The 14143-nt window shown below is 36.3% G+C and overlaps 1 protein-coding gene across 1 annotated transcript in view; it reads left to right on the top strand.

The window, feature by feature from the left end:
• The window catches only part of FBN2 (fibrillin 2), a 2449070-nt gene that overhangs the window by 1919698 nt on the left and 515229 nt on the right, over positions 1 to 14143 (top strand). The window lies entirely within an intron of this gene.

Raw genomic sequence — 14143 nt, 5'->3', positions numbered from 1 at the left:
TTAAAAAGCCATACACTAACACAGTTCTCTAATTAATAAAAGCCTAGTATACTAATATAACTGGCTGAACACCACATACAGAGAATCACATCTTTTCCTGTGCCCATCAATATGCAAGAGACTGCACCAAAACAACAATTATGATGATGTTATATGTAAAAAATATCTGACAACTGGCATTTCTAAGTACACATTCATGTGTGGAAAATCTATGTTTTTTCATTCACTGATTTTTTTTCAATGACAGAAGACACAGTGACAACACATTTTTACATACCACATTTACATAGTCATACTTCTGTAAATCTATCTAACGTTCAAATGCAAATTATATGCAGTCCAAATTTTCATGAACTATGTCTAGGCTTCTGTTTAACTTGAATGTTGCATATGTTGCAGTAAGCATCACTGTTCACCATTCTGTATTTTATTGTGACAGCGTCCTACCAAATTTTGACATTGCTGTGCTAAATGTACAAATATTGCCTGCTATAATGCAAGAAACTATATTTCCAACATTATAGTCAATAGTGAAAAAATATTTTTTTTTCTTTTATCATATGGCCTTTCATATTTTAGAAATTGTAAGTTTAGAAACCCAAAAGAAAATGTTATGAAAACAATAAAATTCCATGTTTGTCAAGTTTTTTAAACATTGTTTTTACATATAATACATCAAAACCATTGTATCTAACTGTAATGACATACTTACATTGTGATGGAGCATTACACCCTTAAAACATTCTTTATAGTACAGATAACATTTGGTGATATATTTCTGCAAGAGTTTGCCATTGCCATCAAATTATACCTGTATTCAGTGTGATGACAATACAGGCAGTATAAGTTAACAGAGTTATGTCTGTTAATTGACTCAACAAATATGGAAACCAGAAGCATCCGATCCAAAACAAACAAGACTAAAACCATTGAAAATAGTTAAAAAATGTGTTTGACTGCATGTAGGAGGGTTCTTTTCCATATCCCCTTTACTTAAATATATTAACACCAGCAGTCATACCACCATGGGGAAAGGACACACATCTTTACAAGTGTAACAAACATCCCTACACCACATTTGCAGCACTCAGCAGTAACAAAATAAGTCAGGTATACATCTGTAAGTAAAATTAATACTTAAAAATTAATATTTCACAAGTTGAATAAAACCACTACAGTATACCACTTCAGTCTGTAAAGTACACTGATACCAAACTTCAAGCTCAGTATTCAACAAAAGAAAAACTCACAGCACCACTGATTTTGATTGAATAGGATCTCAGTTCTGTTTCACTCTTAATCTGCATCCTGTATACAAGAACTTCACATGACAGCATGGTGACATATTAACAATTAACTAGAAGGAAAAATAAAAGCATACATGTACAAGAGTACCTTCTTCCCCCACCTTCTTCCAGAAATCTATTTATAAGCATCAGTTGTCTGAACAAAAAGTGGCATTCTGCCCATAATATAAGGAACCTTGGGATTTTTCAAGAGTAAAACTGCAGTTCTTGTAGGAAACAAATAATATAGTCAGATGAGAACAGTCCTTCAAGTTAAAGAAAATCTGAACAGTAATGGTAACTTATACATTCCTATCTTTGCAGCTGTAAATTCATGATATGTTATGTAGGTTCATAGTTAAGTACTGGATACCTTAATCAGACTGCAGTTCATTTCAAACCTAACCAAAAACCCTAGACAAAATTTCCCTCTAGCCTCGAGGAGGGCAAGACATTATAGACCAGAGGAGAGTTTGAGGCTCCCCATCCAATTATTTAGGTTTACTTTGAAAGCATCGAAGGTACTACTCTGCTATACATGTAGTGGACGTTTGTTCCAGGGGTTTGACATGCACTAGGATTTAAGTCTGTCATGCCAACATGTCTTAATTAGCTACTGTACTGATGAAGGTCTAGTTCCTTTAACTGAGTATTTGATTACTACTAGTTCTGTGAAGGAATAGGAGATCAAATATTGATGGATCTTTCATGGCACAAAAGGCTGTACATCTTTATGACTATGGCATATTATCTCATTCAAGCCTGTAGAGTTTCTCTGGTATACTTCCATTTAACATTCAGAGTCATTTATGGCATCATAACATTTTGGGGGTCTATATTCCTAGCATGAGAAAGGGCAAGGTGTAAGTACTGAAGTGATATTAATACTGTTACTCTGAGATGTCTTACAGTAGAGATATTAATCAATGTTTGTTGCATGTTATTCACATTTTCATATTTATATCCATATTTGATGAAAGAGCAACATGTTGAGGAATATGATGTGAAATGTTATAGAGTTGTTTCCTAATAATTCTCACTATATGCAATATTTGCATATTTACATTAATAATTGCAAACTCAAGTGACTTGCAAATCTTAGATGACACTAAAGAAAATTGTAATTAACATTTGCACTGTAAGTTGCACATCTTGAGAGATGTCCAGTGCTGTTTGTATTGTTAATTGTGCAAATAGGAATATATCTTTATTTTCCTGTAAGTATCTCAACAGTCAAGCACTCACAAGGGAATTTCTTACTGTCATGTGAAACCTCTGGTTTGGTTGACCGGAAGTGATCTGACAATATATATCTGGGTGGTGCAATTTCTAAGATATGAAAAGTTGTTTATAAAACTCTAGAGAAAAATTTAAAACAAAGTCGTGCTCCTGTTATGACCCTACCTAATTCTTCTTTTACTATTGAATTACCACTATTCATTACACAGACATCTTACTCCACCATTTCTTATTCTTTCTTCTTAACACATAGTTTTACTACATATTAGACCCACAAGCTTAAATACTACATCACATATAAATATGTATATACTTCATCGATACTCTAAATGTCTTCTCTGTACTTGTATTATAGCTATGTATCAAGTTTCTATTTGCTTTATCTATTATATTTTCTATTTTTTTTATGTAGCACATAAGACCTCTAAGATCTGTGCTGTACTTACAAATATGCTTATCATGCTTATGTTACTGTACTTCTATGTATTTGGAGCTTTTCTTCTCGGTTCTCCACTGAAAATGGGCTACTGGCTCAGTTGGACCAACCCAGTTAACAAATGTCAAATAAATAAATAAATAAACAACAAATAATAAATAAATATAATTCTGGATTTGTGTGCATTATAACATTTTATAGTATTGATGCAAAGACTGCAGCTCCACTAATTATTGTCACTGGAAAGAAGGTATGTTACTGAAACCATTGTTGCTTGTGCATTTTTATTAGCATTTATTATTCACAAAATATTTACAGTTGTTCAACTTAATATTTTTAACTTGATTTTCCAGAAAGTCCTCAGAAATATAAGCCTGTCTGTAATCAAGTATAACTGATATTACACAACTTGTATAAAACACACCAGTCATTTTGGCCTGGCACTCAGGATTATCTTAATCATTTTTACTACAGGGATAATGTAATATTACCTACTGTAAATTGAAATTTAGATGCCAAAATTTATAACAACTCATGGTGTTCTTTTATCAACAAACATTATAAATATCACTGCATTTGCTTTCACTGTATCCTGCACTTCCATTCTCAAGTTTGATCATGATTCACAACATTTGGTCCATTTATCACACAATGTCTCCTGCCTTTTGATGAAAAAACTTAAAAAGTATATTTGCATCATACTTGAGTTAAGTGCATCTCTTCGAAGTGTTTGTGAAAAAACAAACAGAACACTCAGATTAGTATAGATATATGTCTGTCTGGCCATCCATCCATCCATCCATCCATCTACCCATCCACATCCCTTTTCCCATTTTTGCACATGCGGTCAGAGTGTCACCTCAAGAGTGGCAATCATTTAGGGCAAGTGTTCATACCACTGAGCAGCTAGCTTGCCAAAGTTGTTCTTCCACACCACACATATGCATGCACAATCACACATATGGACAAATTAGAGTACCCATTCCACTTATTACATGTCTTTGGAATGCAGGAGCACCCAGAGAAAACCCATACAAAAACAGGGAGGACATGCAAACTCCTCACTTGCCCTTATCCTAGCATCCCAGCCGAGAATCGAACCAAAGAACTTGTTGCTGTGAGGCGACAATACTACCTGCTCCACCACTATATATACCTGTATTATATATCATCTGTGAAGAATAGTTTGCATTGAAATGAAGGTGATCATAACTGAGCAGTGGTGCTGTACTTACTATTATGCTAGCCTGTTATGTATTTTGCCAACACATTTTCCCTGGGATTTAGAAAGGCTTACCATTATGGAACCCTGTGCTGAGAAAGTTCCCTTAGTGTGGTTAGCCCGAGTGATTCAAAGACCTGTGTCCCACTACAGTGGTATACAGAAACCAGCTGTAATGCAGGTAGCCACTTTGCTGTGAAGCTTCTTGCAAATGTGGCAGTCTGAGGGCATAACTAATGCTAATAAGGTCTCCTTCAGAAATGGTACAGGCACTAGAATACCAGGGTAGAATGATTTAGATAATTTGACTCTGTTTATTTTAGTGTTGAGGATGAAAATTTATACTCCTGTCTTTTCTACACCTATTGAAATCTGGCAATGGATCTGGGCTCATAGCATGACTGCAGATAGGCACTGCAAAGCTCTCCATGTGGGTGTGTGCCTGTGTGTGTGTGTGTGTGTGTGTGTGTGTGTGTGTGTGTGTGTGTGTGTGTGTGTGTGTGTGTGTGTGTGTGTCTGTCTGTCTGTCTGCCTGTCTGTCTGTATTTTTGTGTACACATGAGTGCATGTCTGCAGTAGCATAAATGCAGCTGTCTGGATATCTCTCTGTGTATGTCTGAGTGGTCACCCTGTGGGATGTTTGAAAAGTAAATCTGTCTCTGTGTGTGTATATGTTTGTGAGCTGTGTGTGTGTGGGGGGGGGCTGTAGCTGTGGCTGTGTATGTATTTATTCATTTCTGTTTATGCACTTATCTGTTTTAAGTTTGGATGGCAGCCAGAGGCTATCACTACTCTCACTTGTCAGAAGGCAAACAAACTAACCCTGAAAAAGGTCACCCACTTAGAATATATACTCACACACATGCAGAAACACACACACATGCACACACACTCCCTCTCACACAGCACACAGCACACATACACACTTACTCTCAATTAAGAAGGAATGCCAGCATAGCTATAGCATGTCTTTGGAAGTGGAAGGACATCAGAGTATTCAGCAAGTATTCATTCTGTTAAAAGAAAATTGTAGTCAGTACTTTTTTTCTAGACTGTTAGTTTAAGTGAGCAGTGCTGCTCTTGAAAGAATTTAACAATGGCCCTTTTTCACTGGGTTGGAGTACTGTTGATCAAGCATAGGTTGAATAAATGAGTGGGTGATGTAGTCATGGTAGAGAGATGTGAACCAGGAAAGGAGCTCATCTGCACTTTTGGGTACATCACATGGAGTTTTGCCAAAATGCTCAGACCTATTGCATCACCTTTTGAGGTAGAATGAGTGGGGCAGTCCAGTGTAAGGGAACAGGGTTTGCTATAGGGATTGGGGAATGTTAAGGAGGTCTGATGAAGTGATGAGAATTTTTCCAGAAAGTCATGAGAGGATAATGAGCAGAAGGATTCAAAAACTGAGCCCTTCTCCTACGAGTTATTGAGCAGTCCTCAGCCAGTGATCATTATTGCTTCTGCGTAAGTTGGAGTGTAGACTGTAATTTTTTAGAACATTTGTTTTGTGTCACCTGATTGATTTGGGCTAAGTCCCTAAGTAGACTTGAACTGTTATTTGTGCTGTTTTAAGAGAGAGGTTTTTCAAAATTCCCAAGCTTTGCAAAAAGCTTAAATTCTACCCATTTAAAATTTAATTATAGATTGAGATCATTTTGGCCCCAAGACCTCTAATCAATCGCTTTACCAGATAAAACTGCATCCACTGAGAGCCAGCTATCCTAAAGAAAACTTTGGAGGGAACCAGCTAAAAGATGGTTTGATTAGTCTTTCACCACTATACCCAGGTCAGATGACCGATTTGCATGTCAGAACTACTACAGACCTCCACCAGAATTTCCTCTGGCTTTGCCCTGCCCAGGCATAGTTCACCATCTTTCAGTTCCCACCATTCAATGCTTTGAATGACAACCTTCCTCCCTCCATCTGCAGAGAGCAATTCATTCTTTGCCAGGAATCAGTTATGACATATTATTACATTAAAACAGTAAAGTATGTGAACAAATACATGCTGGATATACTTGCTTTATAATCAAGAACTGGATAATCTGGTAAAATGTCCCAGGCTTACTACATATAGATTATACAAATAAAGTCATAGGTACAGACATAGAGTAAGCTTTTAAGGCAAACTTTGAGTTACTAGTGTGCAAAGATGTCCCCCACTGAATAACAATGTCAGGAATGGGTACTATTGAAGAAAATGGGAATTTAAAGAACAAAATGGTTGGCATTACGGAGTGAGGGGTGCAACATGTGATGAAGTTGATCTGTCATAATTTTAAAAAGTAGCAAGATCCAATTTTTTACATATTTTACAATGTTTGGTAGAATTTTGACAGCTTCTTTGAGGCAATTGGAAGCAGGTGAAATTGATAATATTTAATTTTTGTATGATCAACAAGATTTTATGAAGTTGATCAAGGAGCAGGTTGTTGAGATTTATGAAAAACATGTAAGATGAAGGGATAAATGTATTATTACGTGGAAGTATAGTTAATTGTGATGAAAGATAGGGTTTGAAGGAAATATATGAAACTGAACAAAGTATTTGAAGGAGAGGAAACTACAACTTCACTGGATTATGTTAAAGCAAAGATGCACAATGGACTGACTTCTCAAAAAATGTTGGGGATTGAGAAAATTATGTATTTGCTTCTGTCTGGAATGATTATAAATATGGAAAACTTAAGTTTATTTCAATATATCTTCTGACATGCTTGGAGAAAGAGCAAGCCTTGTGTCAGTTGTGGCAACCAGTGAGAACATTCAGTAGAGGTTTAACCCACCTATTCTCAACATGGTTACTCAGAGGAGGACACTTTTTCAACAGCCTCTGTATTTTATGGGGAGCACTAGGGAATGTAAAAGACGTAAATTGAATTTTAGATAAACTTTTCTTGCAATATTCAAGATTTACTGGACTGGCAGAATGTTAATATTTACAAATGCAGAGGAAGCAACTGCCAAAATTAAAGAATTTCCTATTCTCATATTCTGTGAAGCAGCAGCAATGGACTATATTGATATTTATATATCTGGAGATAATGCAAGGTCAGTGGAGATAAAGGGTGAATGGCAGGTGCAAAAATATTCAAAGGAAAAGGGGAGAGTGTACTTATGTACTGCAGCTGGTGCTCAGTAGTTTAAAAACTGCACATTCCTACTTGAAGAAAAGTGATGTGGATATTATTAGATTTTTGTACTTGCATATAATTGAACTGCATGGCAGAGAATAATGAAATTAAGATCTTCATTTAAAGGTCTACAAATTTGTCTATAGATTCATAGTTAAGTACTAGGTTAGTCTTCCATTTGCTGTTCAATTGACCTTACCCATCCTATGGTTGATAATTACCCCTAGTGAGAATAACTGGGATCATACCATAGATAATTAGAGGGGACCCATGTGTGGAATAAAGCCTTCAGAGCTGTCTCTGTCCATCAGTCCTGGGGTACATTTTCTGTTTTCCATCCATAGATCTAAGTTCATCTTGAATATGGCTAACATATCCATAGTGTCTGTACTGTTTACTCAGCATTCTGAGGAACTTCTATGTGTTATATGGCATAAAAAGTTATGAAGTATATTTTTCAGAGGTGGAGAAATATATTTGTTTATTAAATGGAGATCAGTACAATAATATAACTTGCATGTAGCAAAATGGTCTAGCCGTTACCACCATGAATTTTCTTCCTGCAAGGCAGCTAAACAGAAAACTAGAAGGTTGAATCCAGCAAATTGAATTATTCCTCAGTCTGGACAAATTCAAAAAGATGCAGTGTGCCATATTTCTACATTTTCTGTGGAAAAAAGCCTTTCCTGATAAGGAAAAGGGAAAACATCAGCAATTCAAGACTTCAGGAATTATTGTGAGGCTAGAAACAATTTTGCCATGTGTTTCCCATGTTTTCTTCACAATAACACAAAGCCCTAGACAGATTAGATTTTTGAGATAGCTAACTAGAGTGTCAACCTAAGTTCTGTGAATTTAATCAGCCTTACAGTTCATTAACAAGAATAGTTTGTCATTTAAAAGAGTATTCAACACAGGGCAGACTGTTTATAGACACAAACCTAAATTTACCATAAGATATGAATGCATGTAGAGTAAATGAAATTGCAGATTTATACTAAAATAATTAACTGAGAAAATAGTATCTTTAAGATAAACTGTGAGTAAAAGAAAACTTTAAAAATAAAAAACATAGTGAGAATGTCTTATAGCAGTAAAGATACCGAGACATGAAGCCATGGAGCAGTGAAAGTTCAAGCATTATAAAATAGATGTGATTAGAAGCACAAGAGAAATATATGTTCTCAGTTTAATCAATTATACAGAAGATGCAGCAGACCCATTTTTCAATGATATGTAAAAGTTACAACAACAGTTCAAATGAGTTTGCATGTGTTGAACAAATAGATGGAAAGGAGCTGTTTGGGTACTGGAAAAAATGAAAATATGGATGCAATGAAGTCTGAAGATGTATGAGAAATAATGACACACGACTGCAACAAATGCTAAGACTTATTAAATGAAATATTAAATTAAACTGTACAGAGGTGCAGAATGTACTATTATATTTGAAGATATTCAGTTATGAATAGAATATCACATAAAAATAAATGCTGATGCTATGCAAGTGATAAATGTACCAAGGACGTATTAGTAGTCCTCTAGTATAGACCTGAACAGGAATTGAAACAACTAGAAGTTTAAGATAACATCAAAAAGCAGTTGTAGCCAGAATAATGGGCTAATGGAATCATTACTGTTTAAAAAAAAACAAAGTTCTCATTTGCATTGATGTAGAAATTAGAATCAAGGGATTAAAAGAGAGTATTGGTTATAGCTTGTAGATGAAGAAATGATGTGTTCTTTTCAGTACTAGGCATATAGGTCTAGATGAAGAAAGTTTCTAATTGCATGCATTTCATGCTGGACAATATATATTTTTCTGTTTGATATTTCTTCAGAATGAGAAGTATTTCATAGAGCTGTTGCACAGGTAATTGAATATTTAGGAGATGTTGTAAACACAACTGATGATTTGAAGAGTCAGGCACATGACGAGCATTAGAAAAAAATGATAGATATTAGAATACTTTGATAGAATAATATTGAGGTAGGCAAGAGCAAATAAAAAATATGAGAGCAAATATGCATGTATCATATTCTTAAATAAGGTAGACTGCAGCTGATATCAATGAGATGAAAGCAGTTTTACAGATATGTTTAGGTTTCATTTGCTATTTTGCAAACATTGTACCTAAAACATGTCAGTTCACTCTGCATCTAAGGAAGCTGTTGGAGAAAGTTATAGAATCAGAGTGGAGTTTAAAATGTTTTAAAATGCTCAGTAAATTAGTTACTGGAGTACCAATGTTAAAATACTATGACATTAAAATAAGACAGTTGTTCTGCATGCAAGTGACTGAGTGGCATAGAAATTGTGATCCTACATGGGAGAAGCTAGTGGTACTATATATATGTGAGAATTTATGTTAAACAATGATCAAGCATTTAGAAAATCTTAAACAGTACACTTCCAAGACTTAGCTCAATAGCTGGGTTTATTGGTGTCCTGTATAATCCCGACAGTGACACCCCCTCAAACCACATTTAAGGTACAAAACAAGAATGGTCCTGAATTTGAAAAAAAATCACAAAAAAAAATGGTATCTGTACTAAAGATCTTATTTAGCTTTTCACTACAACTTTGCAAGCATGCACAGAGACTAAATACAGCTAAACACAATAATTTAATCAGTCACTATATCACTGGCAGCTACTTAAATAACTATGGTCACTGCATTAGCAACCAATGGGCATCTCATCTGAGGTGCTGATCACACCACCCTAGCAGTTTACACCCAGGGCAGCCATCTACCTTGCAGTGCCCTAACTATAGTGCTGTGACTATTAATGAAAATTAATCTGCATAAATATGAACTGGAAATGAAGTACAGATTAGTACAACACTACTTACTTATTGCAGATTTGGTACATAGACAATATTTACAAGAGAAGTTTGAAGAGCAATAAGAAGAGAAAAAAATAGAGATTCTTTGTGTTATTCCAAAGTATACCAATGACAGAAGAAAAGGTAAAACAAATCATTAGCTATATTAACATGGGTTTGGAAATACAGTTAATGAAATTAATTACAATGAAATGCTAGTCTAACAAATCATTGGTAGGGAAATAAATTGAGCTGTATTTTTTGTTCAAGGAAGAAATAAGTTATTTTTAAGTTTGAATAGTCAAAGCTGACAAAATAATATTTCTCAATCAAATGAAACTGTAGATGCATCAGAGGATAAATAAATCATACTTGCAAAGAAAGAACAAAAGCAAAAATGTATATTGGCCAAAAATATTAAATTAAATAGAACAAGCAGTGCAGAGATGTGAAGGGAAAAAAATGCTAGCATATCCAGAATTGAGGCACCCTTGATGAAGAGTAGGCCCAAATGTGTTCTACTTTGAAGATGCCATATATCTTATACCTATAGATTATTGCTGATTAACACTAATATAGATTATTATTCCAATTCACTGAACTAATCAAACTGACACACACACACAACAAGTAGACATGATTAGACATTATTCCAAAGACAAGGGATAGATATAAAAAACAAAAAAATGGCCAAAAAGACCACCAAACCAAAACTGAAAACAGAAATGAATACCGAAACCGGTGACCAGACTGTTTATTACTCCAACACAGAACAACTGAGCGCCTTCGCCAAATATAAATCAGGCTTCTTCAGAGTTGTTCAGGTTAATACAATCTAAATTGTTAAGTATCATGTCATACAAATACTCAGTGAATCACTTACTTAGTTTACACTTATCATTAAAAACATTTAAAAACATAAAACAACCAAATTATTCAGTAATAAACAACAAGAAATTAAAACATGTTATGCATTGTAAGACCCCACTTTATTAGGAAACCTGGTAATGCCTTATTTTAAAAAAAGGTTTTATAAAAATAAAATCATTTAACACTAAATAATAGTGTTTTCTCTTTTAGACCTTATAATGACTCTGTGATTTATTTAGTTTGTGTGGACCTGTATATCATTTGATTAGGAACAGTGTTTGTTTTTGTTTGTTTCTTTAACGTAGACAAAATGAACTTTCTAATAATTAAAGAACTCTTACATAGTCAATGGGCTTGAAAATGAAGAGTCTGTCCCAACACACACACTTATATCTACATGCAGTTTTGTAAATGTAACCAGACACACACACACACACACACACACACACACACACACACACACACACACACACACACACACACACACTGCTAATGGGATGAGCAATCTGCCTGGGATGGACCAGAGCCCTCCACCAGTGAGGGACTCCACCCTGCTCACCTGCCTCAGCCCTAGCCTTGGCTGAAGAGGCAATAAGCAAGAATTGACATGCTTGTGATTCATATGGAAAATCATGGCTTGCATAGGGAAATGCAGCCTTCAGTGAGGAGGACCCATAGCTGGTACACCATATAACAAGTTTGGAAGTAGGAACTCACTGACCCTTCTGTGCCATTAGTCTCTGCTGCATCCTGCAGCAGCTGTCAGCATTCTCCTCTTGTTCTGCCCATACTGAAAGCAAAGCGGGGTGCAAGTCATGTACAGATGTGACTGAAATGCAGATTAAAATTTAGAGTACATGCAAACAAGCAAAATCCTGAAATAGCACCCAGTGTCCTAGCCAGATACTACAATACTATGTGTATCAGCAATGAAGCAGAAACAAGACAGGGTGCTCGAATCTGGCAGAGCTATCTACACTGCTACATGCAAGTACAATGGAGCAAAAGACAGAACTAAAACACCTTGCAAAAACTACAAACCAAAATATAGTTTAAAAAAAAACATGGTTGCAGAGGAAGTCATGAACTCAAGGCATAAATGTAAATAAATTTATTTTGGAGTTAAGTGTTTTTGTCTGTTACAAAGTTGGACTTCATCAGAAAGTACAGTTGTGTAAAATCTTACTATAACACTAGATGTCCTTCTTCTCACTGTTGCAATATTCTACATAGAAGGGATCTCCCACCCAGGGCAGCCCGACGCTCAGCCAGTATGCAAAAGCATAAAAGATCTTGTATGCACCATACACCACATTTATGCTTCCCACACAGAACATAGAACATAAAAGAGATGTACGGGCACAACTATCCAGAACCGAATTGCTCCAGAAGAAAACAGTCTCCATAGCACAAAGGAATCCATGCCCATCCAGAAGGAAAAATTGCAGAACAAACAAGAGATAAAGGGAGGGAGGGAGCGAATACTGCAATAGTGAAGAGAAGGACATCTACTCTTATGGTAAGATTTTACACAACTGTACTATGCCCTTCAATATCACTGTTGCAGTATTGTACATAGAAGGGAGAGTAAAAAAGCTCAAGAAACAGAATGGGAGATGGAAGACTAAGAGGAGCCCTCAACAAACCCACATCAAACTGTTTCAGCAAAACCTGCTCTGGCCCTAGAAACCATATCCAACTTATAATGCTTAGTAATGGCATGAAAGGAAGACCAAGTAGCAGCTTCAAGGATGGAATTGGTGTCCAACCCCTTGAAGAAGGCACCAGAAGAGGCAACAGTTCTAGTGCAATGAGCTATAACAGAAGTCAACAGAGATTTGCAATGAAAAGAATAACAAAAGGAAGTAGCCTTAGATATCCCAGAGGAGATGATTTGCTTAGAAACACCCAAACCCAAATACCTGGGATGAAAGGAAACAAAAAGTTGATCAGGCTCATGGATAGTCCTAGTTTTATCCAAATAGTACCTGAGCTGTCTGCGGAAATCCAGGGTGTGCAGGACACCCTCACTAGCAGTCTGAGGAGAAGGGAAAAAGGAAGGGAATTATACCAACTGTATCAAGCACAACTCATTTACTACCTTGGGCATAAAATAAGGATTAGTATGAAGGGGACACCCTGTCCCTGTGAAAAAACCAAAAAAAGAAGGAATGGCCATAAGGGTCTGGAGCTCAGAAACCCTTCAAACAGAAGTAATAAACAGCAGCAAAACAGTCTTCCAGGTACAACATTGAAAAGAAGCAGAATCTGTAGGCTCAAAAGGAGCCTGAGTCAATTTTTCCAAAACAAAATGAAGGTTCCAAGGAGGAAGAATAGGTTTTCTTGGAGGCCTAATAAGCAGGACATCTTTAAGGAAGTGTTTGACCACAAAATGAAAAGTCAAAGGATGATTCAAGGGCAGACAAGCTGAAATGACTGACAAATGGGCTTTCACAGAAGAACAGGCCAAGCCAGACTGGAGCAACCCATACAAATAACAGAGGACAGAGGGACCTCCACTGAAAAAAGATCCTGGTTACGAGCATGGCACCAAAGTGAAAATCTTTTCCATATGGACATATAAGATTTCCTGGTTGATGGTTTCCTTGACTCCTGTAAATCCCTGAGCATGTCCTCAGAAAAGAGGTTCCTGAAAGGGATCAAAACCCTGTCACCCACAGTGTCAGCTGCAGAGTGGACAAGTGAGGATGGATGAGAGACCTTTTGTTCTGTGTGTGAGGAGATCCAACTGATGAGGTAACTTGTGATGATTGCCCCTGGACAGATGTATTAAGAGGGGAAACCAGTGCTGTATTAGCCAAAAGGGAGTCACTAGCATGATTTTTGTGTAGTCCAGCTGAATCTTCTGTAGAACATTTGGAAGTAGAGGAAGAGGAGGGAAAGCATAAAGAAACATCCCCTCCCAAGGAAAGGAAAATGCATCCATCTTGCATGCCAGATGGCATGGCACTCTGGAACAGAAGAGTGGAAGCTGCCTCTTCAAAGGGGAGACAAAAGATCTACCTGAGAAATACCCCACCAATGCACAACATCCAGAAACACTTCCTTGTGAAGCATTCATTCATGAGCCTGTATTTTGGACCTGCTCAGAGAGTCTGCCAT

This window comes from Protopterus annectens, chromosome 2.part0 (assembly GCF_019279795.1).
Source record: "Protopterus annectens isolate FY-2018-M chromosome 2.part0, PAN1.0, whole genome shotgun sequence".
Lineage (NCBI taxonomy): Eukaryota > Metazoa > Chordata > Ceratodontiformes > Protopteridae > Protopterus > Protopterus annectens.
Note: the sequence above shows the minus strand (reverse complement) of the source record. Positions and strands in the feature narration are given on the sequence as shown.